The sequence below is a fragment of the Tenrec ecaudatus genome, chromosome 1 (genome assembly GCF_050624435.1).
Source record: "Tenrec ecaudatus isolate mTenEca1 chromosome 1, mTenEca1.hap1, whole genome shotgun sequence".
In the NCBI taxonomy this organism is placed as follows: Eukaryota; Metazoa; Chordata; class Mammalia; order Afrosoricida; family Tenrecidae; genus Tenrec; species Tenrec ecaudatus.
In genome coordinates this window covers 305,088,576-305,113,654 of record NC_134530.1, presented here as the reverse complement: position 1 = coordinate 305,113,654, position 25,079 = coordinate 305,088,576, and the positions used below count along the sequence as shown (strand labels likewise).

The 25,079-nt window shown below is 41.9% G+C and overlaps 1 pseudogene; it reads left to right on the top strand.

Annotated features, from left to right (window-relative positions):
• Positions 1 to 25,079, top strand: part of LOC142427271 (putative ATP-dependent RNA helicase DDX6) — a 36,791-nt pseudogene that overhangs the window by 5,799 nt on the left and 5,913 nt on the right.

Below are 25,079 nucleotides of genomic sequence, written 5' to 3'. Positions count from 1 at the left end.
TCACCCAAAGTGACAAATTCAAATGCCTCCTTGAAGGTTCTCTAGTGGCACAGTGGTTAAAGCATTCAGCAGCAAAGCTGAAACATTGGCTTGCGCTCACCAGCCAGGCCTTAGGAAGAAGACATGACGGTCTGCTTTCTTAAAGATGACAGTGTTGGGAACCACATGAGGCAGCTCTGCTCTCCATGCCCTAGTCCGCATTCTAAGTCAGAAGTGAGCCCTTTGAGTGTGGGTTTGTGGTTTGTTCTTTTGCTATTCAAAGGGACAACTGCTTGGTTTTAAATTCCAGTTGCTAAGTGCTGCCAGATGCCTCTCCAGCTGGAATTTGGAAGCAGGATTGCTAAAAGTATCCAGTATTAAAGGAAAAACTAGATTTTAACCTTTTATAGAAGTCATCTAATGTTTTTTGTTGGCAACTAATGTGACGGGACACACCCCACTTTTGTGTAGGTCAGCTAGAACACCTATGGTTTGCCAGTGGTGATGGCTAAGTGGATGGATACTTGGCTCTGGCTCTTGATTTTTTTGATCCTCTAGCTTGTTATGCCTTGTAAGAAAAAAAATAAAAGCTTTTTCTAAAGTTGTTTGACTCTGTTTTTAGCTATGTTCTTGAGTAAATGGAACTATGTTATAGTTACTGTGGCTGTTTAAAAATATAATTATACTTGAGATTATATTATCTGAGTTATATTCTAATGCTATGAATTCCGAAATTTCAATTTTACTGTATTTTCTGTAGGCCTGGTGATGACTGGAAAAAGAGACTAAAACCCCCTCCAAAGGATCTAAGAATCAAAACATCGGTAAGTTTTAGTAACATTCAAGGGGAGAGCATGTAGGAACTCTGGAGATTAAGTGGTTACTCTTAGTAACAGTAAGTACTCTTTGTTCTTATAAGTAAATATCAAAATTATATAGATCAATATTTTCCAAAGTGGGGGTGTTGGAACAATGAGGCAGGGGGTGGGATCTGGAAAAACAGATTACTACAATTTACCTTGGATTATGATATACTTTATGTCATAATTGTACCTATGGGATGGTTTTAATTGCTCAGGGGGTAGGGCGTACTGAGGGGTGTGTGTGTGTGTGTGCATGTGTACATACATATACACACTTGTTTTTTTCTTTAAAGGGGCAGCAGGCCAAATAAGCTTGGGAACCTATGGTATACACCATGTGTATTCATTGTTTGTTGAAATAGTCACTTATTGACGTAATGACAAAATGCACATCTACACATAGACATCTTACCATCTAATCTATTGAATGTCTTTAGCAGTTGTCAAGGCAGTTTTGCGTAATTCTCTTGTTATGTTTCAGGTTAGATTTTATCCTTATTTTTCAGATTAGAAAGCTGATGTTCAAAAATGCTATTTCACTTAATCCAGTGTTGTAGGAGGCTGATTTTGCCTCTGAAGGGAATTGAGCAATGTCTAGAGACATTTTTGGTTCTCACGACTGGAAATAAAAGCCCTTTCAGACTTTTCTGACTCAAAAGTCAAGAGTTCTGAACTTCAGAAACCTGACTTAGCCACGCATATTTGTGATTAAAATGAGCAGTGCAACCAGGATTTTAACTGTACATCTTGTAACTTCCAATTTATAGCATGATCCTTAGAATTATCATGGTAAGGGTGTGTTAGACAGTGTTCTCTAGAGAGAAAACCAGATTGCTACTAATTTTCTATATATATTTATAAAGATAGATATATAACACAAGAAATGAACTGTTAAACTATATACAGATAGATAGATATATAATATAAGAAATGAACAGTTAAATTATAAAGCAGTACAAATGGCTCAGTGCAACTCACTCCCCTGAGAGAGTTGTGAGACACTAGCAGTCCTTTAAGTCTTGAGGGCCGCCAGTTCCTCTTCTGTAGAGAGAGAGCTGGGCTATATATACCCAGGCAGCAAACAGCAAGGCAGGTCACCAACTGTCACCAACTGTTGGTCCCCAGCTCCAGAGATGAACATTCCAATCGTGTGGCCTTAAAGGGACCTCAACTTACAGAGACACAGTCCACAGGCTAGGCATCCCACAGGTAGTGTACCCTTTAAATTGAGGCACAGAACAAGCAAGGCAGCCGCACGCTCGTCCGATGACGATGTTTAAAGAGCGAGAGACAAGCAAGGCGAGGCTCACCGAGCCATTTATCTCTCTGCCCTTCAATTAATCCCACTTGTGTTTATTGGCCAGGCTGGCACAATAAACGATTGCAAATGGCATTCTATCAGTCTGTAGGATAATGTGCTCAGAGGGTAGCTTTACCCCCAAACGTGTTTAAGTGACTTGCCTATGTTGACAGTAGCCCTTGTGGTACTGTGGGCTGGTGTTGGGTTATGTGAACTGCAGGGTAAACGGTTCAGATCTATGGACTGCTCTCCAGGAGGAAGATGAGGCAGTCTGCTCCTGTAAAGATGTACAATCTTGGACACCTGATGTAAGATCCTGTGAGTCAGAGTCAACTCAACAGCAGTGGGTTTGGTTGTGGTTTGTGGACGTTGAAGGAAAAAGTGGTTTTTCTCTGAGAATAGTTGAACTATAGCTCAAGACAGACATGTAGCATGCTTATGTTTACATTTTCAGGTGGAGTTGGCAAAGAATTAGCTTCAGAAACAAGTTTCTTAAAGCATGTTAAATACCAAAGGACCGCCAAAACCAACCAAACCCACTGCCACTGAGAGTTCCAAAACTCACACCCACCCTATCTAGGGATTCTGTGACTGTCGATCTTTAGGGGCAGATAGCTTTCTTTGTCCCTCCAAGTGGCTGGTGGATTGGAACCATGAATCTTGTGGTTGGTGGTCCGGTGCTTACCCAACAGCCCCACCGGAGCACCTTCCAAAGGAACAAAGCTGTATTTTATTGTTCTTGTTCATTTGTTTGGCTAGGACGTGACCTCCACAAAAGGAAAGGACTTTGAAGATTATTGTTTGAAACGGGAGTTACTGATGGGAATTTTTAAAATGGGCTGGGGAAAACCATCTCCTATTCAGGTATGTTTTCCTCTCTCTTTTATCCCCTATGTAATTTTTATAAAAGTCAAGCATTACAGACTTTTCTTTTGATCGCTGGGATGGTAAAATGGACCAGCACATTTTCTCTGCTTAGTCTGTCTCTACACACATGCACGTTATTTTTCTGAACCTGTTAGGGGTAAATGATAAAATCGTGGTATGTGTTTTTTACCTGTAAATATTTCACTGTATGTTTTCTAAGAATAGGGCCATTCATGTATGATTGAAATCCATTGTCAACATTGGTAAAATATTTCTGTCTTCAATTGTATTGCAGTTTTTATGTGACTCCCAAATGTCCTTTGTAGTTTTGTGTAGGATCCAGTTGAGAGTTAGGTATTGCATTTAATTCTTAAATCTCATAATCTTTTTTACATTTATTTTGTTTTTGCAAATATACACAGCAAAACATACACTAATTCAACAGTTTCTTTGTGTACCATTTAGTGACGTTGATTATATTCAAGTTGCGGTCTTCAATTTGATCATATATAGATAATTCTTTTTATTATTAATCCTTTTTTGGGGGGCTCTTGCAAATCATGTAACAATCCATCATTCAGTTGTATTAAGCATACTTGTACATACGTTGCCATCAACATTTCTGATAAGTCTTGAGAGACGAATATACAAAACATTTTTTAAAAAAAAGAAAAGTGGGTAGAACTTACCCATGGATCTTGTTTGAGGCATTTTTCCATGGGAGGAGTATTTAATGGGGGTGGGGAGGATAGGGAGAACCCTAGTGCTCAAGGCAGGTATTTTTGTACTAGAAAAGCTAAACTGTTACTTGGTTTTTAGAATTTTTTTGGTCTGAATATCTTTAATATATTGTGAACATTTCTCTAGAGTTTCATTAAATCTTTTTTTTTAAGGACCACCTGATTTAGTTTAGGCTTTAGTTTTAGAATAGAGGGAAAATATATGCGGCATATTATTCAATAGTTTTTCTGTTTCCTAAACCATTTTATTAGGAGCTAATCCAAACCTCATACCATTCCATAGTTCAGTCACATCAATCAGTATTATACAATTGCTACCAAAATCTGTTTCAAAACATTTTCTTCTTCCTTGAACTCCTTGAGTTGTTGTTTCTTTCTTTTTTTAAATTTTATTGGGGCTCATACAACTCTTGATGCAATACGTATATACATACATTGTGTCAAGTACATTTGTACATTTGCTGCCATCATCATTTTCAAAACATTTTCTTTCTACTTGAACTCTTGATATCAGCTCCTCATTTTCCCTCTCCCTCCCCGCCTTCCCTCCTTCATGAACCCTTGATAATTTATAACTTATTATTTTTTCATGTCTTAACACTGACTGGTGTCTCCCTTCTCCCATTTTTCTGTTATCTATCCCCCAGGGAGGAGGTTATATATAGATCATTGTGATTGTTTCCTCTTTTCTCCCCCCACCTTCTCCTTACCCTCCTGGTCTAGTTGTTGTTTCTATAGGTTCATCAATCCTGGGTTTCATATTACCAAAAAAGATAGAAAAACATGTAGCAAAAATTCAAGAAGTCTACCTGCAATGACAAAATACACCATTGATAAACCCCAATATGAGAAAAAACACAAAGTATCAGAGGGAAAATCAAATGACAAGGTTTTAACCGTTCAAGTCATATTTTTCATTTTAATCTATTATACTATTCTCTTCTTTGGATTTGGATTATGTCATTTACAATCCTTGAGTCACAGATGTTGATGTACTTCTTCGATGTGAACGTACACACCCCACTTAAATGACTGCTTGTTTAGAAACAAGCCTTTAAGACCCTAGGTGCTATTCCGATAGCTGGGCACCATCTAATTTCTTCACCACACCTTACTATAACACTCGCATCTTCTGTGCTTTCTCCATGAGAGCAAGTATCAAGCTAGGGCCATGTCGTTAGAACTAATTGTTCTTGGATTGGAGTTCAGTTTAAGTGTGAGCCCAAAATCCATTCCTGAGTCTGTTTTTTATCTGCCGCTGATTTGTCTTAGAGATATCCTTGTTAATTTATGGTATAGAATCCTATCCATCATCTCCCTGGAACCTTAAGCATCTTCTGTTAATAGTATCATTGGTTAACTCATGGCACTAATTTTTAAAGCACGATTGAAAGAGGGAGATTGAGCATGTGTAGGCTAACTACACATTGCAATACTTGGAATTATCCACTTGTACAGAATAAATTCTTATGTCTCTGGACGCTATTTGTACAAACAGTGGAAGTTGATATCAGGCAAAACTTACAATAAATCACTGACGATGTCAATTACAGTCTGCCAAAATAATGTATATCTTAATATAGCAAGTAAGGCTCTTTAAAGCTTTTATAACTTTGATATTTCCTCATTTCCAGAAAGAAAAACCCCATACCTATTAAGCACTCCTTCCTTCTCTCACGGCTGGCACCCACCAATCAGCTGCCTAGATTTCCCTTTCTAAATATTTCATGGAAATTAGATTGGACAGTTTATGGCTTTTTCTCTCTGGCATCTTTTACTGGGCACAGTGTTTTCAAGGGTCATTCATGATGTAGTGTATTATCAGTGTTTTCATCCTTTTTTATCACCGGTTAGTATTTCATTGTACACATATGCCATATTTTATATATTCATTGATAGACATTTGAGTTGTTTGGACCTTTTGGCTTTGCGACTAGTGCTGTCATTCATTTATGGTTTTTCCTTGATCTAATCTTTGCTATGAAAATTATAAAATGAGTGTTTGACTCCAGTACTCCTTCCACCATTGTCCCAGATTTGTCCCAGTGAGAACTTGTACCTCCTTCATTTGTCCCACAAACGGTCTTACTTTCTGGCATGACTAATAATGCCAGCCTTCTCTCATGCCTCCCCCGGCCCAGCTTTGCAATCCGCCATTTCTCTAATGAGCTTCCACTTCTGTTACTGGAAGACAGTAGTAGCGATATGACAGGTACGATGCCTGCTTCTGCAAAAACTACACCCACCCCATTAGAGGCCATTTCTTCTCTGCTCTTTAGGGTGGCTGTGAGAATCAGTCTGACAGCAGTGGTTGGGGTTTTGATTTTATTGGAGCCTGAGACCCGGGGACTATATGTGCTCTTTTCTAGTTGGCTTTTTAGTGAAAACAGCATGAAAAAAGACACATGTAATACATATATAGATAAACTTGCCTTATACAGACACAAGTTTCTAGCCCTCTGCCCTTTTGATCGTAAGTGGCTTGTTATGCTAACGCAGGGGTGGCTTCACTTTCATGACTGTCTTCATGTCCATCTGTAAAACTGCAGTCTTAGCTCGGCTGACAACAAGGATGCAGTAACAGCAGAGTATTTTCTCTTGAGCAAACAGGTATTGAGTGGCTGAGAACATGTGAGGCACTGGGGAGACATCCTCAAGGCAGGAGGGCTCCTGTCCTCACAATCTTTTTTTTTTAATCTCTTTTGTTATTTTTCTTTTATTTATTTATACTCCCCCCTCCCCCATCCTCACAATCTTGTCTCAGGTTGTGGAAACTGAGTTCTCATGATCTGTCAGTCCATTTGACTGATTGTTTTCCTGTTTCCATGCATCTTTAATTTTCTTCACTCTTTCCCGTACACCAATAGAGACCAATAATTGCTCCTCAGATAGTTAGTAGTAAGCTTAACTAATTGACTGTTTAAGTGCCATTGAGTGGATTACAACTTATAACAACTCTAAGACAGTGTAACTGTCTCATACATGTCCTAGTCTGTATACTTTATGGGAGGACAGATCAGCCAGGTGTGTCCCCACTTCCTAACCATTGCTCCACCGCAGCTCCTGCAATGCATCCTTACTGGCTCCTGTTTCCCATCCTTTGTTTTGATTGAATATTGACTTTGTAACTTGTGCACCCAATATTGGTACATTATATAGATAATTAGTGCTCCATTCCCTCTGTCAGTCCGACATGTATTTTTTTCTGTAAAGTAGAATGGGCACCTTTTCTAAGGGTTTTCATTGTTTGGACCAGATATTAGCCGTATAAGCAAAGCTTTTAGGTGGGGGTGGGGTTGTGAATTAGCTTAAGGCTTATAGAACAGATAAAAAATAATAAAAAATGTTTTTAAAAGAACAGATCATCAGTTTGCCATTCCACAGTTCACTCACTTTGATTCAGCTCACCCACGGCACCCCTCAATGTGCCATCACTAACCCCACTTCCCCTCTGTGTTTTCTTTTTTACTAACCTTCTGCCCTTTTGATCATTCTAACGCAGGCATGAGTTCGCTTACAGACCTGAAGGGTGACTAAGGGTCATTGTCTTGAGGGGCTCTCACCCGTCTCTATCACTAGGCCTTTCTTCTGAAGCAGCTCTGGGTTCACTTGAACCTCCAGCCTTCAGTTAGCAGTTGAACTTGTTGACTGTTGTACCACCCACTATGGATTGTTATAAGCGCTGTAAGAGTCCCCAATAAAATGATTTATTAAAATTAAAAAGACAAACTACTGTACCACCCAGGGATTCCTGAGTCTTACTAAGAAAGAGAACTGAATACTGGGTAGCCAGAATGCACCAGATATCTATTGAATCTGTCCCTGGGCCTTATAATTGAATGTGAACTTAAGGTTAGGTGGCCTTAAGGTTTGTCGGTATTGCTTTTAAAACAGCCTTTTTGAGATATAAATTATACTCCAGGCAATTTACATGTGTGTAGTGTATAATTTAGTGGTTTTTAATATATTCACGGAATTAGGTCGTCAGCGCCATGATTTTAGAACTTTTTCCTAAAAAGAAATCCTCTTACCACTAGTAACTTATGTCTCCCTCTCCCAGCCATCAAGTTGATTCTGACTCATAGTGACTATAGGACAAGGTAAAATTGCCCCTGTGAGTTTCAGATACTGTAGCGGCCTGTGTGATTAGAGAGCCCAGTCTTTCTCCCTCTGAGTGGTTGGTGGTTTCAAACTTCTGACCTTGTTGTTAGCTGCCGAAATAGTGACCACTGAGCCACCAGAACTCCCTACCCTATTCTACTTTCTAATTCTATAGGTTTGCTTGCTCTGGTAATTTAATGGGATCATAGAATATGTGCCCTTTTATGATTGCTAGGAGGTTTATTCATGTTGAAGCATGTATTAGTATTTCATTCTTTTGTATTGCTAAATAATACCCCATTGTATGGATAAAATCTCATTTGGTTTATCCATCATTTGAGAGTCCTTTGTGTCCTCTCTAAAGGAGCCCTCGTGGCGTAGTGGATTATCATAGTGCAAGATCAGCAGTTAGAAACCGCTAGCTTTCCGAGGGAGAAAGAGGAAGTGATCTCGTGTGGTAATCCTATACAGTCTCACGGATCCTAGGGATCTGTTCTACTTAATACGGTGTCAGAATGGACTCTGGTAGCTGTTGGTTCGGTTCTTTTGGTTTTGTTTTCTCCATTTGTTGGCTATAATTAATACTGCGGCAAATATGTGCGTGCAAGTTGTTTGGGTTTTTAACTACTACATTGGTTTTGCACTCAACAATATGCACATTTTGTTTGAACACATCTCTTCGGTTCCCTTGATGTATCCCACTTCTCAGCATAAGCTTTTCTAAGAAGTCCCCTACTCTATTGCTTTTAGAAATGTATTTGGTAATGGCTCTAAAACAATATTTGAACACTTGTTCTAAATCATTTTAATCTAGAAATCACTTAACTGTTTCACATGCTTTAAATTTTAACATAAAGGGTAGAATCATGGATTCCCAAACTTGTTTGGCCCACCTGCCCCCTTTTTAGAAAAAAATTAATCATCATCCTGGCAATGAAAAACTTTTGTACTATAGCTCATAATCCAGGATGAAGTGTAAGGCGCCTCTTTTGTGACCTCCCAGGAGGCAACATCGCCCATTTTGACAAACACTGGGTAAAGTGGTCTTAGGAGAAAAGTAGGTTCTTTCCTTGAAATTTAATGAGGTGGATTTTTACCATGCAACTACTGCCACTGTGACTTTTATTAATAAGCTGTTATTACTGTCATTTCTAATTTTTATGACCAAGGCATGGGTATGAAAATTACGAGTGTAGGTCCTTGAGAAAAGTCTGAATCTCATTCTAAACACGGTTCTACTGAGTTAATTTATGAAACCTGGATTATGTAGTCTGATGGTTATTCTGTGTGCCGTTAAAGTGTAATTACTTAATTGAATCATTATATTAGGCTTTAGAATTAGAAGTGAGTGGGCACTACTAGCCAGCTAGTCCTAAAGTTAAATTTGGAGTGAGAGTAGATGTTTTTTAGTTGCTATTTGGTCCAGGCTGAACACTTTTCAAAGTATTGACACTTTACTTCTTTTGAGATGAAATAATCTTTTCTAGTACTTCCTAGCATTTTTCACTAGATCCTGGAGCTATCATAAAGAGGAAACCCTATTACTGAGGGACTGGAGAGTCTGTTATGGAGTGGTACTGCCCTGTGTCTTTTACCTCTATGTGCTGTTTTTCTCTTTGTGCCTATTTCTCTCTGTATGTGCACATTTAAAAGGAGGCTTGGTGGCACAGTGTTGTGTTACCAACCAGAAGGTCTGTCTGTAGTTTAAACCCACCTGCTGCTCCGAGGAAGAAAGGTTCACAGTTTGGCAAACCCAGTGTGCAGTTTTAATCTATCCTACAGAGTCACTATGAGTCAAATTTGACGAGATTGGTTTGAGGTTTTTGTTTTTGTTAGGTATGTTTAATTTTCAGTAAGTTTCAGAAATACTTTGCTGGGATTCCTGGGATTTGTCTGGGAAACATATTCTAGGTTCATAAAGAAATCTGCAAAACACATGACAAGGTCAGGTAAAATGAGAATGAGACGCCCTCCTCAGTGGGCTGAGGTGATGGGCTGGAGGGGATGGATCCTCGTAACTAGCACCGGTGACTGAGTGAGCACACCGGGGAGTGCCACGAGGAGGTTTGGAATAGCTTGTGATTGGGGTGTGTATCACCCTTGGTGGGGAGAAGCAAACCCTCACCACCAGGTCCTAAGCTACCTTCACAGTGGTGTGTAAATCCATTGTCGCGTCATCCATTGTCGCTGATCTGGCCCCTGCATTACCAAGCATGTCTTTTTCCAGGAACAGGGCTTTCCCAGGAAAGTGTGTGAGAAAACTAGTCTCACCATCCTCACTTCTAAGGACTATTCTTCCTTATAAGGACTCTGCGTCTGAGACGGATGTGTATGTTCTTCTGGCAGTCCATGGTACTTTCAGAATTTTTCATTAATACCATAAATCACATGCATATAAAATGAAGGGAAAGACCATGAGTTGGGTGATCCACCTTACCCCTCAAAGTGACATTCAAATGATCGTGCAAATAAAGGACTATGGAACCCCAATGAGATTGATCAGCTTTGCTTTTCCTCTGGACTGAAATGAGCCATCCTAGAGGCCAACAGGGAACCCTCACTACTGCCCAGAACAGTAGAACAGGGTAGAACCTTTAGACTCAGATTCCCTAAACACCGGAGACCTTCGAGTTGAACCAGAGAGCCCAAGTCAGAACTGGAAGCAGGCAAGCAGCCTCAGGAGACCAGCATGAGATGGCGCATTGAGTGCCCAGCCCACTGAGTGAGGCAGTTCTGCTCCACAGAATGAGAGCTAAGAGCTTTCCAGCAGACTCCCTGACAGGGTGGGGTGCTCCCAAGCATCTAAGAATTAGGCTTGCCAAACCTTGGAGTGTTCGAGCTGAGTGCAAGCTTTAGGCAGGAGGTTTCCTGGTGAAGTGAGGTGACCCCAGACTCTTAATGGAAGAACCAATGAGCTTTGGATTATTTGCCCAAGGAGGGTAGAGGCAGCCCAAGAGTCCAGGAGAGGCCTGCTTGCAGGTATGACTAAGACAATACCCTCCTGATGGAAGAACTGTGTCCTGAATCATTCCTCATCCTGAGTTGTATAACCTGTTTACTTCCCTAATACACCCATAGCGATGATTATGGTCTATGATTTCTATGTAGTGAATTATTGAACCCACAGAAATAGAGAATGCTGTGGAAGCGACTGATGTCAGAATTTCTTTTTAATCATTTTATCAGTGTCAGAATATTTTTAAAGGGTAGAGAGAGGAGGAAGTGTGCCCGACTTCCACTTCATAAAAAATTGGGTTGTGCTGATCTTGATGGTAATTGTCTCACTCCCTGGAAAAGGTCAGAAGCCTCTGCCATCCCATTTGGACACTAGCATAGAACTGAGCACATTTCAGACGAAGAAGCTGACGCAGGTGGTGGATGTTATGTAACACAATGTCAAACAAGATGTTAAATTATACTTTCTCTATGTAAGACTCAGCTATAATGGCTTATTAGTCTCAAAATATCGTGTATAGTTGGGGGGATTTTTATGTAATTGCTTATGCCATCTTCAGTTTTAAATTGTAAAATGTCTTTTTTTTAGATCGTTTTATTAGGGGCTCATACAACTCTTATCACAATCCATACATACATCGATTGTGTAAAGCACATTTGTACATTCATTGCTCTCATCATTCTCAAAACATTTGCTCTCCACCTAAGCCCTTGGCATCAGTTCCTCATTTTTATCCCTCCCTCCCCCTCCCCCTCCCTCATGAACCCTTGATAATTTATAAATTATTATTTTGTCATATCTTGCTCTGTCCGACATTTCCCTTCACTCACTTCTCTGTTGTCTGTCCCCCAGGGAGGAGGTCACATATAGATCCTTGTAATCGGTTCCCTGCCTCCAACCCACCCTCCCCCTAAACCCTCCCAGTATCGTCACTCACACCACTGGTCCTCAAGGGATCATCTGTCCAGAGTTCTGTGTGTTTCCGGTTCCTATCTGCACCAGTGTACTTCCTCTGTCTAGCCAGATTTGTAAGGTAGACTTGGGATCATGATAGTGGGGGAGCAGGAAGCATTTAGGAACTAGGGGAAACTTGTATGTTTCATTGTTGCTGTATCGCACCCTGACTGGCTCGTCTCCTCCCCATAAAATGTCTTTTTATCCATATATTCAAATCACATTTATGACGGGGATTCCTCTTTCTTTATGCCTTCCCCTATTGTTGATACTTGACTTTCTTACACATATACCTGAGCAAACATACGAGTGTGCACACCCACATTTTTTACCTTGGGGTGCTGCTTCACATGGAGGAGCAGTTCTGGTATCTGTTGAGAATCATAATACTGACTGTTCCTTATTTGGTTCTCATGTAACTGTTGATGTAAAGAGAGATTCAATGTATTTCAGAGAATTTGCATATGTACTGTTTTTATTCACAAGACATTGTGTGCTGTCTCTTTTAGGAGGAGAGTATCCCCATTGCTTTATCTGGTAGGGTTATCTTGGCTAGAGCAAAAAATGGAACAGGCAAGAGTGGTGCCTACCTCATTCCCTTACTTGAACGGCTAGACCTGGAGAAAGACAATATACCAGGTTGGTTGAAGATGTGCTTTTATTTATTAAAAATTATGGTTTAAATGTTGGAGTTAAAGACTAGGAGCCTTTTTTAGTAGATATTTTTGGTGTGTGGTTTAAAGATTATCGCAAAGCAGTGCTCCAGAAACTGGCTCCCATGAAATTTTGATGTTCTGTCCTATATTTTCCCCCTTTGATCCGTATTCTTTTATGGAGTTCAGTAGTGGTTGTAGCTGGGCTATTCAGTCCTAGACTTATGGCACAGGTTAATATGCTGAGCTCAGGGCTGCCAACTTAAAGCCATTACAGATCTGTAACTAAAGAAGAGGACAGAGTTTAATCTGGCATGATTGCTGGAAGAACGCTCTAAATCTAGAAGAGTATAAAATATTTTTAAAGATTCCTTTGTTTTGAAAATATATTTGCTAGGTGTATTACTACTCAACTTATTAATATAGCTCAGTATCCAGATGTTAAAATATGATACATGTTTTTAATTCCACCCCCACCCCTTGCTTTCTTTGTCCCTTGATGTTGTCCAGCAATGGTGATTGTTTCCACTAGAGAACTTGCTCTACAGGTCAGTCAAATTTGCACCCAGGTCAGCAAGCGCATGAGCTGGGCCAAAGTGATGGCAGCAGGGTTGCCCTAAGCTGAGTGTGGGGGTCTGGGAACCATCAGTGGTACGTGCAAGCAATGAGAGGGAGCAGAGGGGATAATGCAAGCAGAGAGAGAGGCGAAGAGAGCAAAGACAGAAAGAGGAAAGAATTTAAAAGAGAATAAAGAGAAAGAAGGAAATAAACCCAACTGTGTTCACTAAGATTGGCTGTGATGATAAAGAGGGAGGAGAGAGAGAAGGAGGAAATAAAGAATAAAGAGATAGCTGATCCCTGATTGCTTGGATGTGGGGCCAGAGGGGTTTAGACCCTGCCCCCAAATGGCAGGTTGGTGTGCCCTTTGAATGCCGGGACCCAGTGGTGCTGGGCAAAATTGCCCTAGTTGACGAGATCGCCTTCGAGGTCTGACGGAGGTTTCCTCAGCAGCGCAGCACAGTGTAGGTGTTTGTCCCAGGTGCCTTGTGTGGGGTACAGCACTCCCATGGAGGGTTGATTTGCCCTAAGCGGAAGGTAGTGGCCTGGTAGCCAGTAGTGGTATATGATAGAAGAGAGTGGGAGAGAAGAGGAGAAAGAAGGGAAAAATGAAGGGAAATAAGAGGGATAAAGAAGAGGAAAAAATAAAACCCCAACACAAACTGGGCTCGTTGAGACAGAGTGCGGTGGAAAAGTTAGAAGGGCTAGTGAATAAAGAGAAGAAATAGAGTAGTAGGTAAGGGAATAACTGAAACGTGATCACCTGTCCGTGAGGCTGGAGGAGTTCCAACTCTTCCTCAAGGTAGCGGGGTGGTGTGCCCGTTTGATGTAGGGTTCCACAGATGCTGTGTGGGGTTACTTCAAAAGCAAGATCTTGCCCGTGGCCAGCGGTCACTTGGGTGCTGGAGTTCACTGGTGTACCTGCTTTATAGCACTGCAGCAGTGACTGGGAGAGGGGCACGAGGGTGTTCCCTCAGCCCAGACTAGGGCCCCAGGACAAGCAGGCCCTCCACAGCTCTGTGTAGAATCACTGAGAGGGAAGCTGGGCTTGTTGTCCTATCTAGTCTGCTGGTGCTTACGAGATCAGAGGACTTTATTTTTTTATCCCCCTGGCCAGCTAGAATAAAATCAAATGAAATTATCTCTCACAGTCACTGGGCTGCAGCTCCTTGCTGTTTAAAGCTGACACTTGCAAAAGCGGGTCTTTGTTATGCTAAAAGCCGCCAGGCCCTGTAGCTGACTTCTGGCATTCCTAAGGTATGTTTCTTCTTAACGCTGATTTATGTTAAGGGCCTCTACCTGTGTGCTCTTTGGAGCTGAGCAACCAGACTTGGGTTTGAGTTTTAAGCCAATAATATATATTTCACCCTTTTAAATTTAATTCTTGTGATGTGCTCCGATTTGGGGGCTGTCAGGCTGACCCCCAGAGGGGGAGATCCAGCTTATTAAGGGGGTTATTTCCTTCTCGGCCAATTGGCATTATATTTGCTCCCTGGACTCCCGACTTTCCACCTATTTTCTCCCACACCGCGATCTTCCTAAGGTAATAATGTATTCTACTCTAAATTATGGGTACCCCCCACCACCACTCCCCTGGCCATGAGCTCAAGGCAGCCAACCATGCGGAGAGCTCCGGAATGGCGTTCCCCTTGTGTCTGGGATTCGGTCCCCTCTCCGCTGTCTGTCTGCAGAGATCACTGCTCCCGGCAAGGGTACAGCCAGCGCCGGCGGGCTCGCCAAAGCTAGAGCACCTTAAAGCGTTCTTGGTTTGCTTTGTGAGTGTAAATCCCACGCAAAAAGGGGTTCAGGAGAAACCCTAGTACCCTAGTTCTAATTTCAGGACTCCACCTCCCCGTTTCTTTTGCCTTACCTCCCAGTTTTCTGGTCTGGCAGCAGGAGCTCCAGATGGATAACTCCTATCTGGTCGCCATTTTCTCCCCTCCGGGATCTGCACTTGTCATTTCAAGAGTGCCCCCAGCAACTACGATTTCTTTGGTCAACAAGCATTTACATTTCCCATAATCAATAGGTTACAGGAAACCTTGTGTCCTGCAGATCCCTGTGAGTGTTATTACATTAAACAATTGAGCATTACGTATCTTCCTGTGCTTCACAACAAGGTTTTCTCACTGACATTGTTAGCTTATCAGCCCTAATCGGCCGATAAACACAAGTGGGGTTAATTGAAGGATGGAGCAGGACTGGGTCAGCCTTGCTTTGCAGATTCTCCTGTCTTTGCTTTGTGAAGGTCAGACCAGAGTAAAGATGCTTAAGCAAGTTAACTACTTTTGCTTCCAAGGCTCACTTCCGGCAAGACATCTCTGAGCAGAAGCCACATGGACCGACCATACATCCTTGGGTGCCCGACAGCCGTATGGAGACCCTCACCAATCCTGAGATGATTACTCTTTCACAGACTTGAACTTCGCCCTGCAGCCGGCCTCATTTTGTTCCTTTTGTGAGCCGGTGGAAGGCTTTGTGGATTGTTGGCGCACATATGGGATATTATTGGACTTGTGTATTTGAGCAGCTATGGGTAAGGTTGATTTCTTGATGTGCATTTAACATTTATATAACACTCTGTTTTATACACGAGTTTCTGTGGATTAGGTTCTCTAAAATTCCCAGACTACCACACTCTTGTAGCTGTGCAAATCTCCATTCAGTCATGTCTATAGACATTTTTACTTCCTTGAGCTCCACATTTTTGTCTACCCACAACTTTGCAATAGGATACTTAAGTATGGTTAAAGCACTGTATCGGGATAGTTCCGGTGTTTCATCACAACTTTTCCATGAGGAAATGCTTTTATATCAGTTCAGTGATGCTTCAAGCAGTTCACATATCTCAGCTCCAAGTTTACGTCAAGGAGATGCATGAATATAAAGGATTAGAGAGTCCTTCTGGCGCTTAGCCTGCCTCTATTCAATGGGGCCTCAAACATTTTCACTTAGCTCAACCTTTACCTCCGGGACTTGCTTGGATGGGAAGAAAAGTGTGAACCCTGCATTTCCTGGGAAGCCCTTTTGCGTTGCCTCACGCAGAGTTACGTTTGTCATTTCATGGGTGCCCCCAGCAACTACGATTTCTTTCGTCAACAAGCATTAACATTTCCCATAATGAGTAGGTTACGGGAAACCTTGTATCCTGCAGGTTCCTGTGCGTCCTAATTACATTAAATAATGGAGAATTATGTAACTTCCTGTTTCACACCAAGGTTTTCTCACTGACATTGCTAGTTTATAATCCCAAGCCAGCCGATAACCACAGGTGGGGTTAATTAAAGGGCAGAGGAATACAGGACTGGGTCAGCCTTGCTTTGCAGATTCTCTGGTCTCTTGCTTTGTGAAGGTCAGACCAGAGTGAAGATGCTTAAGCAAGTTAACTACTTTTGCTTCCAAGGCTCACTTCTGGCAAGACATCTCTGAGCAGAAGCCACATGGAACGGCCGTTATACATCCTTGGGTGCCCGGAAGCCGTATGGAGACTCCCACTAACCTGGAGATGATTACCCTTTCACTGACTTGACCTGCGCCCTGCAGCCGGCCTCATTTCGTTCCTTTTGTGAGCCGGTGGAAGGCTTTGTGGATTGTTGGCGCACATATGGGGTAATATTGGACCTGTGTGTTTGAGCAGCTATGGGTAAGGTTGTTTTCTTGATGTGCACTTTAAACATTTATATAAAAATCTCTTATACATGCGTTTCTGTGGATTCGCTTCTCTAAAATTCCCAGACAAGCACACTTACATAGTGGTGCAAACCTCCATTCAGTCACGTCTGTAGCCATTTTTACTTCCTTGAGCTCCACATTTTTCTCTACCCACAACGTTGCCAGGAGAGGATACTTAATGTCCGTTAAAACACGGTAGCGTGAAAGGTCAGCTGTTTCACCACAACGTTTGGATGAGGAATAGCTTTTCTATCAGTTCAATGATTGTTCAAGCACGTTCACATATCAGCTCCAAGTTTATCTCCAGGAGGTTCATGAAAGTAAAGGACAGAGAATCCTGGTTCTTACCCTGCCTCTACTCAGTGGAGCTGCAAACAGGTTAACTTATCTCAGCTCAACCCTTACCTCCTGGACTTGTTTGGATATGAAGGAAAACGGTGAATCTTGCATTTTCTGGACTGCCCTTCTGAGCTGCCTCACCCAGAGTTACGTTTGTCATTTCAAGAGTGCCCCCAGCAATTACTATTTCTTTGGTCAACAAGCATTAATGTTTCCCATAGTCATTAGGTTATGTGAAACCTTATATCCTGCAGGTTCTTGTGCGTCCTTATTGCATTAAACACGGGAGCCTTATGTATCTTCCTGTGTTTCAAAACAAGGTGTGCTCACTGAGGTTCTTAGCTTATCTTCCCAAATTGGCCAATAAAAGTATGAAGGGGGAGGGATAAATGGCTTGTTCAGCCTCGCTTTTCAAGTTCTCATGTCTCTTTCTTTGTTATGATCAGTCCATGGTGAAGATGCCGTAGCCAGTTAACTGCTTTTACCTCCAACTCATTTCCTGCAAGACATCTCTGAGCAGAAAACACTTGGACTTACTGTAATACAGCCTTGGGTGCCGGACAGCCATGTGGAGACACCCACCAATCCTCATTGATTTCCCTTTTACTGACTAGGCTTTCTCCCGGCAGCCGGCTTCATGTAGTCTCTTTTAAGAGATTGTGGAACACTTTGTGGATTTTTGGCGCGCACATGGGATAATGTTGGACTTGTCAGCTTAGGCAACTATGGATAATGATGTTTTCTTGATGTGCACTCTACATTTATGTGGTAAAATCTTTTATACATGAGTTTCTGTGGAATTGTGTCTCTAAACTTCACAGACTAAGACACTCATGTAGCTGTGTGAACCTCCCTTCAGTCATGCCTTTAGGCATTTTTCTTTCTTGGGCTCCACATTTTTCTTGACCCACAATATTGCCAGGTGAGGATACTTAACTTCCCTTAAAACACTTTATCGGGAAAGTTCAGGTGTTTCACTCCAACTTTTCCATGAAGAATTCCTTTTACATCAGTTCAATGGCGCTCCAACCACTTTCACATATCTCAGCTCCAAATTTACCTCCAGGAGATTCATGCATAAAAAGGATGAGAGAATCCTTGTGGTGCTTAGCCTGCCTCCACTCAATGGCGCCTCGAAACAGTTTCACTTAGCTCAACACATACCTCCTGGATTTGATTGGATGTGAAGGAAAGCAATGAATTCTGAATTTCCTTGGTTGCCCTTCTGCATTGCCTCATCCAGAAATACGTTTGTCATTTCAAGAGTGCCCCCAGCAATTACTATTTCCCATAGACATTAGGTTATGGGAAATCTTAAATCCTGCAGGTTCTTATGCGTCCTTATTACATTAAACAATGGAGCATTTTGTATCTTCCTGTTTCACAACAAGGTTTTCTCACTGACGTCATTAGCTTATCATCCCAAACTGGCCGATAAACACATGTGGGGTTAATAAAAGGGCGGAGGGATAGAAGACTGCATCAACCTTGCTTTGCAGATTCTCCTGGCTCTTGCTTTGTGAAAGTCAAACCATAGTGAGGATGCTTAAGCAAGTTAACTACTTTTTGCTTCCAAGGCTCACTTCTGGCAAGACATCTCTTAGCCGAAGCCATAAGGACAGACCGTTATACATCCTTGGGTGCCTGACAGCCATGTAGAGACCCCTACAATCCTGAGATGATTGTCCTTTCACTGACTTGACTTTCGCCCTGCAGCTGGCCTCATTTCCTTCCTGTTGTGAGACGGTGGAAGGATTTGTGGATTGTTGGCGCACTAAAGGGGGTAAAATTGGCCTGTGTGCTTGGACAGCTATGGGTAAGGATGTTTTCTTGATGTGTACTTAACATTTATATAAAACTCTTATACACGAGTTTCTGTGGATTCGATTCTCTAAAATTCTGAGGCTAACACACTCATGTAGCTGTGCAAACCTCCATTCAGTCACATCTGTAGCCTTTTTACTTCCTTGAGGTCCACATTTTTCTCTGCACTACATTGCCAGGGGAGGTTACTTAACGTCCATTAAAATACTATATCGTGAAAGGTCCAGTATTTCACCACAACTTTTCCATTAGGAATTGCTTTTATATCAATTCAATTGTGCTTCAAGCAGTTTCACATATCTCAGCTCAAAGTTTATCTCCAGGAGATTCATGAATATAAAGGATTAGAGAATAATTCTAGTGCTTAGCCTGACTCTACTCATGGGGGCCTCAAACACTTTCCCTTAGCTCAACCCTTACCTCATGGACTTACTTGGATGTGAAAGAAAACAGTGAACCCTGCATTTCCTGGGAAGCCCTTTTGGGTTGCTTCACCCAGAGTTAGGTTTGTCATTTCAGTAGTGCCCTAGTGACTACTATTTCTTTGGTCAACAAGCATTAATATTTCCCATAATCATTAGGTTTTGGGAAACCTTGTATCCGGCAGATTTCTATACCTCCTAATTCCATTAAACAATGGAGCATTATGTATCTCCCTGTGTTTCACAACAATTATTTTCACTGATGTTGTTAGCTTATCATCTCAACCAGCACAAAAACACAGGTGGGGTTGATTAAAGGGCAGAGAGACACAGGACTGGATCAGACTTGCTTTGCAGACTCTCGGGTCTCTTGCTTTGTGAAGGTCAGACCAGAGAGAAGATGCTTAAGCTAGTTAACGGCTTTTGCTTCCAAGACTTACTTCTGGCAAGACATCTCTGAGCAGAAGCCACGTGGACCAACAGTTGTACATCTTTGGGTGCCTGTCTGAGAAACCCACCAAACCTGAGATCATTATCCGTCCACCGACATGTCTTTGGCTCTAGCCAGCCTCACTGTGTTCTTTTTGTGAGATGTGGAAGGCTTTTTGTATTATTGGCACACAAAAGAGTAAGATTGGACTTGTGTCCATGGGCAGTTATTGGTACGGGAGTTTTCTTGATGTGTACTTAACACTTATATAAAACTCTTTTATACACGAATTTCTGTGGATTCGCTTCTCTAAAATTCTGAGGCTAACACACTCATGTAGCTGTGCAAACCTCCATTCAGTCATGTCTGTAACCATTTTTACTTCCTTGAGCTCCACATTTTCCTCAACCCACAACATTGCCAAGAGAGAATATTTAACGTCTGTTAAAACACTTTTTCTGGAAAGGTCAGCTGTTTCACTACAACTTTTCCATGAGGGTTTTCTTTTACATCAGTTTATTTGTACTTCAAGCACATTCACATATCTCAGCTCCAAATTTATCTCCAGGAGATTCTTGACTATAAAGGATGAGAGAATCCTTCTGGTTCTTAGCTGCCTTTACTCAGTGGAGCCACAAACAGTTTCACTTATCTCAGCTCAACCCTTACCTCCTGGACTTTTTTGGATACGAAGGAAAAGAGTGAATCCTTCCTTTTCTGGGCTGCTCTACCTGGTTGCCTCACCCAGAGTTACGCTTGTCATTTCAAGAGTGCCCACTGCAATTACTATTTCTTTGGTCAACAAGCATTAACATTTCCCATAATCATTAGGTTATGAGAATCCTTATATCCTGCAGGTTCTTGTGCATCCTTAAAACATTAAACAAGGGAGCTTTATGTCTCTTCCTGTGTGTCAAAAGAAGGTTAACTCACTGAAGTTAGCTTATCCCAAACTGCCCGATAAACTCAGGTGCAGTTAATTGAAAGGCGGGGGGATACATGGCTTGGTCAGCCTTTGCAAGGTCTCTGGTCTCTTGCTTTTTGTACCTCCGTACAGTTAAGATGCCTTAGCCAGTTAATTGCTTTTAAGTCCATGGATAACATCCTGCAAGACATCTCTGAGCAGAAGCCACTTGGACATACTGTGACACAGCCTTGGTTGCTGGCAGCCCTGTGGAAAACCTCACCAATTGAGATGATTTCCCTTTCACTGACTAGGCATTCCCCCTGCAGTTGGCCTCCTTTTGTTGCATTTGTGAGATTGTGCAAGACTTTGTGGATTATTGGCATACATACGGGATAGTATTGAACTTGGCAGCTTTCGCAGCTGTGGGGAATGATGTTTTCTTGATGTGTACTTTAAATTTACATAAATCTTTTGTACACGAGATTCTGTGGATTTGTTTCCCTAAAGTACCCAGACTAACAAACTCAAGTAACTGTGTGTACTTCCCTTCAGTCATGTCTTTGGCCATTTTTGCTTCCTTGAGCTCCACATTTTTCTCTACCCACAACATTGCCAGGAGGGGATACTTAACTTTGGTTAAATCACTATATCAGGATAGTTCCGGTGTTTCACCACAACTTTTACATGAGGATTTGCATTTATATCAATTAAATGGTTCTTCAACCAGTTCCACATATCTCAGCTCCAAGTTCATCTGCAGGAGATTCATGAATATAAAGGATTAGAGGATCATTGTGGCGCTTTTCCTGCCTTTATTCATTGGGGCCTCAAGCATTTTCACTTATCTCTGCTCAACCCTTATCTCATGGCCTTGCATGGATGGGAAGGAAAACAGTGAATCCTGCATTTCCTGGGAAGCCTTTCCGGGTTGCCTCACCCAGAGTTACGTTTGTTATTTCAAAAGTGCCTCCAGCACTACTATTTCTTTGGACAATAAGCATTAACCTTTCCCGTAATCATTAGGTTATGGGAAACCTTGGATCCTGTAGATTCTTGTGCACCCTAATTACATTAAACAATGGAGCATTCCGCATGTTCCTGTGTTTCACAACATGGTTTTCTCACTGACATTGTTAGTTTATCATCCTAATCCGGCTGAAAAACACAGGTGGGTTTAATTAAAGGCAAGAAGATGTAGGACTGCCTAAGCCTTGCTTTGCAGAATCTCAGATCTTTTGCTTTGTGAAGGTCAGACCAGAGTGAAGATGCTTGAGCAAGTTACCTACTTTTGTTTCCACGGCTCACTTCAGGCAAGATACCTCTGAGCAGCAGCAACATGGACCGACTGTTATACATCCTTGGGTGCCCAACAGCTGTATGGAGACTCCTGCCGTCCTGAGGTGATTACCCTTTCACTGACGTGACTTTCGCCGTGCAGCCGGCCTCATTTCGTTCCATTTGTGAGACGGTGGAAGGCTTTGTGGATTGGTGGCACACAAAAGGGGGTAAGATTGGACTTGTGTGCTTGGGCAGCTATGACTAATGATGTTTCCTTGATATGCACTTAACATTTATATAAAACTCTTATACACGAGTATCTGTGGATTCGTTTCTCTAAATTTCCCAGAGTAACACCCTCACTTAGCTGGGCAAACCGCCATTCAGTCATGCCTATAGCCATTTTTACTTCCTTGAGCTCCACATTTTTCTCTACCCACAACATTGCCAAGAGAGGATACTTAAATTTGGGTTAAAACACTGTATCCGGAAAGGTCATCTTTTTCACCACAACTTTTCCATGAGGAATTGCTTTTACATCAGTTCAGTCATGCTTCAAGTACGTTCACATAACTCAGCTCCAAATTTATCTCCAGGAGATTCATGAATATAAGGGATGAGAGAATCCTTCTGGTTCTTAGTTTGCCTCTACTCAATGGAATCTCAAACAGCTTCACTTAGCTCAACCCTTACCTCCTGGACTTGTTTGGATACTAAGAAAACAGTGATTCCTGCGTTTCCTGGGCTGTCCTTCTGCGTTGCCTCATCCAGAGTTATGTTTGTCATTTCAAGAGTGTCCCCAGCAATTACTGTTACGTTGCTCAACATGCATGAACAGTTCCCGTAATCATTAGGTTATGGGAAAACTTATATCCTGCAGGTTCTTCTGCGTCCTTATTACATTAAACATGGGAGCTTTATGTATCTTCTGTTTCACAAGAAGGTTAGTTCACTGAAATTGTTAGCTTATCATCCCAAACTGCCTGATAAATTCAGGCGGGTTAATTGAAAGGTGGGAGATATATTGCTTGGTCAGCCTTGCTTTGCAAGTTCTCTGGTCTCTTTCTTTGTGAACCTCAGTCCAGTTTGAAGATGCCTTAGCCACTTAACTGCTTTTACAGCCAAGGATAACTTCCTGCAAGACATCTCTGAGCAGAAACCACTTGGACATACTGTGATACAGCCTTGGTTGCAGAACAGCCCTTTGGAGACCCCCACCACTCTTGATATGATTTCCCTTTCACTGACTAGGCATTCCCCCTGCAGTTGTTTTCATTTCCATTATTTTGTGAGATGGTGGAAGGCTTTGTGGATTATTGGTGCACATTTGGGATAATATTGGACTTGTGGGCTTGGGCAACTCTGGGTAAGGGTATTTTCTTGATGTGCACTTTATATTTACATAAATCCTTTATACACGAGATTCTCTGGATTTGTTTCCCTAAAGTTCCCAGACTAACAAACGCAATTTAACTGTGTGAAACTCCCTCCAGTCATGTCTTTAGCCACTTTTGCTTCCTTGAGCTCCACATCTTCTGTACCCACAACATTGCCAGGAGAGGATATTTAACTTTCTGCGAATACTGTATCGGGAAAGTTCCGTTGTTTCACAACAACTTTTCTAAGAGGAATTGATTTTTTTATCAGGTCAATGGTCCTTCAAGCAGCTCCACATATCTCAGCTCCTAGTTTATCTCCAGTAGATTCATGAATATAAATGATTAGAGAATCATTCTGGCGCTTAGCCCGCCTCGACTCAATAGGGCCTCAAATATTATCACTTATCTCAGGTCAGCACTTAGCTCCTGGGCTTGCATGGATGTGAAGGAAAACAGTGAACCCTGCATTTCCTATGAAGCCCTTGTTGCCTCACCCAGAGCTACCTTTGTTATTTCAAGAGTGCCCCCAGCAACTAGTATTTCTTTTGTCAACAAGCATTAAAATTTCTTATAATTATTAGGTCACAGGGAAACCTGGTATCCAGCAGATTCCTCTGCGTCCTCATTACATTAAACAATAGAGCATTATGTATTTTCCTGTGTTTCCCAACAAGGTTTTCTCACTGATGCTGTTAGCTTATCACTCCAAACCGGCCGATAAACACAGGTGTGGTCAATTAAAGGTCAGAGGGACACAGGACTGCATCAGCCTTGCTTTGCAGATTCTCCGGGCTCTTGCTTTGTGAAAATCAAACCAGAGTGAAGATGCTTAAGCAAGTTAACTATTTTTGCTTCCACGGCTCACTTCCGGCAAGACATCTCTGAGCAGAAGCCACATGGACAGACTGTTATACATCCTTGGGTGCCCAACAGCCATATGGAGACTCCCACTAACCTGGAGATGATTACCCTTTCACTGACTTGACTTTCCCCTTGCAGCCGGCCTCATTTCATTCCTTTTGTGAGATTATGGAAAGCTTTGTGGATTGTTGGCGCACAAAAGGGTAAGATTGGCTTTGTGTGCTTGGGCAGCTATGTGTAAGGATGGTTTCTTCTTGTGCGCTTAACATTTTTTAAAACATTTTATTAGGGGCTCATTCAACTTATCACAATCCACATCAATTGTGTAAAGCATATCTGTACATTCATTGCCCTCATCATTCTCAAAGCATTTGCTCTCCCCTTAAGCCCTTAGCATCAGGTCCTCTTTAACCCCCTCCCTTTTAAAATTATTATTTTGTCATATCTTGTCCTGTCCAACGTCTTCCTTCACCCCCTTTTCTGTTGTCCATCCCCCAGGGTGGGGAGGACATTAATCATTAGGTTGTGGATAACCTTATATCCTGCAGGTTCTGCATCCTCATTACATTAAACAAGGGAGCTTTATGTATCTTCCTGTGTTTCACATAAAGGTTAGCTCACTCTGGTTGTTAGCTTATCATCCCACACTGCCAGATACACACAGGTTGGGATAATTGAAGAGGAGGGCTACATGGCTTGGTCAGTCTTGCTTTGCAAGTTCTCTGGTCTCTTGCTTTGTGAACCTCAGTCCAGTTTGAAGATGCCTTAGCCAGTTAACTGCTTTTACATACAAGGATAACTTCCTGCAAGACATCTCTTAGGAGAAGCCACTTGGACATACTGTAATACAGCCTTGGTTTTATCACAATACATAACAATACAAACCAAACCCATATACACTGAGTCCATTCTGACTTACAGTGACCCCATAGGACAGCATAGAATCACCCCTAAGGGCTTCCAGTTCAGTAAATCTCCATGGGAGCAGAATACCTA